Source organism: Schistocerca piceifrons, unplaced genomic scaffold, assembly GCF_021461385.2.
Source record: "Schistocerca piceifrons isolate TAMUIC-IGC-003096 unplaced genomic scaffold, iqSchPice1.1 HiC_scaffold_1318, whole genome shotgun sequence".
NCBI classification, from domain to species: Eukaryota; Metazoa; Arthropoda; class Insecta; order Orthoptera; family Acrididae; genus Schistocerca; species Schistocerca piceifrons.
In genome coordinates, this window is record NW_025727145.1 from 30,001 (window position 1) to 35,000 (window position 5,000).

The 5,000-nt window shown below is 55.6% G+C and overlaps 2 non-coding genes across 2 annotated transcripts; both read left to right on the forward strand.

The window, feature by feature from the left end:
* Positions 1 to 2,477: 2,477 nt before the first annotated feature.
* On the forward strand, positions 2,478 to 4,380 carry LOC124732116. The gene has a single exon (XR_007008554.1). It is a non-coding gene; the product is annotated as a small subunit ribosomal RNA (ribosomal RNA).
* A 351-nt stretch (positions 4,381 to 4,731) lies between these two features.
* Positions 4,732 to 4,886, forward strand: LOC124732122. The gene has a single exon (XR_007008556.1). It is a non-coding gene; the product is annotated as a 5.8S ribosomal RNA (ribosomal RNA).
* Positions 4,887 to 5,000: the final 114 nt, after the last annotated feature.

Here is a 5,000-nt window from a genome sequence, read left to right on the forward strand (position 1 = left end):
TACCTTAACCTAACCTATGTTGTACCTTAACCTAACCTATGTTGTACCTTAACCTAACCTATGTTGTACCTTAACCTAACCCATGTTGTACCTTAACCTAACCCATGTTGTACCTTAACCTAACCCATGTTGTACCTTAACCTAACCCATGTTGTACCTTAACCTAACCCATGTTGTACCTTAACCTAACCCATGTTGTACCTTAACCTAACCCATGTTGTACCTTAACCTAACCCATGTTGTACCTTAACCTAACCCATGTTGTACCTTAACCTAACCCATGTTGTGCCTTAACCTAACCCATGTTGTGCCTTAACCTAACCCATGTTGTGCCTTAACCTAACCCATGTTGTGCCTTAACCTAACCCATGTTGTGCCCTAACCTAACCCATGTTGTGCCCTAACCTAACCCATGTTGTGCCCTAACCTAACCCATGTTGTGCCCTAACCTAACCCATGTTGTCCCCTAACCTAACCCATGTTGTCCCCTAACCTAACCCATGTTGTCCCCTAACCTAACCCATGTTGTGCCCTAACGTAACCCATGTTGTGCCTTAACGTAACCCATGTTGTGCCTTAACGTAACCCATGTTGTGCCTTAACGTAACCCACGTTGTCCGCTACGTAACCCACGTTGTCCGCTAACGTAACCCACGTTGTCGCCTAAACCTGCTCTGTAATTGTTATACGACTCGTTCAATTAGTGTAGTGTTGCCCACCCGCAACCCTCGCAATATAGTTCGCTACTCGCACTGCCCGCTCCCCTGTGTATCGCTTCATGTTAAACACCTTGCAAGTCTTGCTGACTTTCCACATGCTCCTGCTGTACACTGTAATGTGGATGGCAGCAGGACGTACATGCCGCCCCCCCCCCCCCCCACCCCTCCCCACGTCCCCACGTCCCCACCTTGCCCCCTGCCTTCGCAAGCTGGTTGGTGACAAGTTTGCATGTTCAATGCCCTTCGCATGCGACGTACGCAGGCTACGTTGTGGTGCGGCCTGTGTCAACTGTCCGCTGATGTCGTACGCGTGAACCACAATCTGTACTGCACATTCGTCCTTATGTACTGAATGATACATCGTGGCACATGTGTGACCGTACAACGACTGCGCCCAAAAACGGCGGACCATACAGTGCAAATATTGTGCACGCAGCTACGTGTCGTCTCCCTATGAGAGCTGGATTGCAGTGTGGTACGCCATAGAGACGTGTGGGAGGAACGGACGCCGTGGATGGCGATCAGCATGAGCTGTGTGTTGATGTATTCGGACCTAGTCGTCTCTCCTCAAACACCGTGATAGCATGGTGCACCGCGTTCCATATCTGCGACATGCTACAGAGGCCGGTTGACAGTCGTTCGAGCAATGGACATCGCATACGTACGGGGGCCACCTTCCACGTATTGTCTAGGCGTGCACATTTTGTTGCGTGTATGTGGGCAGACGTAGTGTGGCGTGACACCTGACACAGGCATGCAATAATCGTTGAAGTTGCTAATGGCGATGGACGCCTACGTTTTCTGGTGAAGTTACGCAAATGAAGAAATGGTAACCCGTTGTGGTGCGGTTGTTCTCGCTAGGGGTGAATCGGTGATGGCGACGATAGGTTGAGGTACTAACCGGTTGTTCCAGCGATACCCACCATGCCGATGAAACTGAACGGCATCTGGGTGTGAAGCGATACGCGGTGGTGGCTGGGTGGGGACCGTCCCCGGCCGGTGAGGGGGCGCCTCCGGCGTGCTGGCCGCGCGGTGCGTGGGCGCACGCGCTACAGCCGGCTGGTGGGGGCGGCCAGTGGCAGGCGCGCCGGCCGACGGACGCGGCAGGCGTCGCAGCTGCGCGCCGGCGCACCCTGCGCGCGGCGCCGTGCGGCCAAAGTAGGTCCTCGCGGGCCCGGTGCGAAGCGCGGTGGACATCTTCAGTGTGCTGGTCCGATTGAGGACTGTGTGCGTTGAGGATGCGCCGCCGCCCGGCGCTCGGCGCCGCGACGCCGTCTGCTGCTCGGTCGCCCCAGCGGTTCTCGCTGGTGGTTTGTATCGCAGCTGTGCGGATGTGTTGGCGCGTGCGCTGTGCTGGGAGAGTTCGCTTCGGCACCCAAGTGGGGCTTTTGTCCTTCTGTGGCGCTGGCGTTGGAGCTGCCGGTCACCGTAGGTGGCGCGTGTTGTCTCCCGCCGGCAATGCCACGACAGCACGCTCCCGGGCCTCTGTCGGCAGCGGCAAGCTCAGTTGGGAGCACGGGTGGTCGCACCGAAAGCGTCTACTCGCCTAACTCCGGGCGATTGCGCCTCTCTCGAACCCGACCAAGTACTTGGGACGGCGCTGCGCGCCGCCGGGACCTGAGAGGGTTTCGAGGTGTATTGTGCAGGGGAGCTCAGCCTCCTCCTGTTTGCAGAATGATTGAGCGGACGCTTGCGTGTTCGCGCGGGCCCCCGGGACACACTCCGGGCGGCCGGCTGCTCAGCTCTAGTTGGCGCAGCTCCCTGGTTGATCCTGCCAGTAGTCATATGCTTGTCTCAAAGATTAAGCCATGCATGTCTCAGTACAAGCCGCATTAAGGTGAAACCGCGAATGGCTCATTAAATCAGTTATGGTTCCTTAGATCGTACCCACGTTACTTGGATAACTGTGGTAATTCTAGAGCTAATACATGCAAACAGAGTCCCGACCAGAGATGGAAGGGACGCTTTTATTAGATCAAAACCAATCGGTCGGCTCGTCGGTCCGTTTGCCTTGGTGACTCTGAATAACTTTGGGCTGATCGCACGGTCCTCGTACCGGCGACGCATCTTTCAAATGTCTGCCTTATCAACTGTCGATGGTAGGTTCTGCGCCTACCATGGTTGTAACGGGTAACGGGGAATCAGGGTTCGATTCGGAGAGGGAGCCTGAGAAACGGCTACCACATCCAAGGAAGGCAGCAGGCGCGCAAATTACCCACTCCGGCACGGGGAGGTAGTGACGAAAAATAACGATACGGGACTCATCCGAGGCCCCGTAATCGGAATGAGTACACTTTAAATCCTTTAACGAGTATCTATTGGAGGGCAAGTCTGGTGCCAGCAGCCGCGGTAATTCCAGCTCCAATAGCGTATATTAAAGTTGTTGCGGTTAAAAAGCTCGTAGTTGGATTTGTGTCCCACGCTGTTGGTTCACCGCCCGTCGGTGTTTAACTGGCATGTATCGTGGGACGTCTGCCGGTGGGGCGAGCCGAAGGCGTGCGACCGCCTCGTGCGTGCTCGTGCGTCCCGAGGCGGACCCCGTTGAAATCCTACCAGGGTGCTCTTTATTGAGTGTCTCGGTGGGCCGGCACGTTTACTTTGAACAAATTAGAGTGCTTAAAGCAGGCAAGCCCGCCTGAATACTGTGTGCATGGAATAATGGAATAGGACCTCGGTTCTATTTTGTTGGTTTCGGAACCCGAGGTAATGATTAATAGGGACAGGCGGGGGCATTCGTATTGCGACGTTAGAGGTGAAATTCTTGGATCGTCGCAAGACGAACAGAAGCGAAAGCATTTGCCAAGTATGTTTTCATTAATCAAGAACGAAAGTTAGAGGTTCGAAGGCGATCAGATACCGCCCTAGTTCTAACCATAAACGATGCCAGCCAGCGATCCGCCGCAGTTCCTCCGATGACTCGGCGGGCAGCCTCCGGGAAACCAAAGCTTTTGGGTTCCGGGGGAAGTATGGTTGCAAAGCTGAAACTTAAAGGAATTGACGGAAGGGCACCACCAGGAGTGGAGCCTGCGCTTAATTTGACTCAACACGGGAAACCTCACCAGGCCCGGGACACCGGAAGGATTGACAGATTGATAGCTCTTTCTTGATTCGGTGGGTGGTGTGCATGGCCGTTCTTAGTTGGTGGAGCGATTTGTCTGGTTAATTCCGATAACGAACGAGACTCTAGCCTGCTAACTAGTCGCGTGACATCCTTCGTGCTGTCAGCGATTACTTTTCTTCTTAGAGGGACAGGCGGCTTCTAGCCGCACGAGATTGAGCAATAACAGGTCTGTGATGCCCTTAGATGTTCTGGGCCGCACGCGCGCTACACTGAAGGAATCAGCGTGTCTTCCTAGGCCGAAAGGTCGGGGTAACCCGCTGAACCTCCTTCGTGCTAGGGATTGGGGCTTGCAATTGTTCCCCATGAACGAGGAATTCCCAGTAAGCGCGAGTCATAAGCTCGCGTTGATTACGTCCCTGCCCTTTGTACACACCGCCCGTCGCTACTACCGATTGAATGATTTAGTGAGGTCTTCGGACTGGTACGCGGCATTGACTCTGTCGTTGCCGATGCTACCGGAAAGATGACCAAACTTGATCATTTAGAGGAAGTAAAAGTCGTAACAAGGTTTCCGTAGGTGAACCTGCGGAAGGATCATTACCGACTAGACTGCATGTCTTTCGATGTGCGTGTCGTGTCGCGCAACACGCTACCTGTACGGCTCGCCGTAGCCGTGCGCCGCGTGCGGAACCACGCGTGCCTCTCAAAACTAGCGGCAATGTTGTGTGGTACGAGCGCTGAAGCGCTGGAGCGGCTGGCCTGCGGCACCTGGCGCCTGGCGCCGGTTTTGAATGACTTTCGCCCGAGTGCCTGTCCGCTCCGGTGTGGAGCCGTACGACGCCCGTCGGCCGTGAGGCCGTTGGACACAGAACGCTGGAACAGGGGCCGCCACACGCCTCACTCCCGCCTATGCGACCGTCTCGAAAGAGACGGCGGAAACTGAGAAAAGATCACCCAGGACGGTGGATCACTCGGCTCGTGGGTCGATGAAGAACGCAGCAAATTGCGCGTCGACATGTGAACTGCAGGACACATGAACATCGACGTTTCGAACGCACATTGCGGTCCATGGATTCCGTTCCCGGGCCACGTCTGGCTGAGGGTCGGCTACGTATACTGAAGCGCGCGGCGTTTGCCCCCGCTTCGCAGACCTGGGAGTGTCGCGGCCGCCTGTGGGGCCGGCCGCGTCTCCTCAAACGTGCGATGCGCGCCCGTCGCCT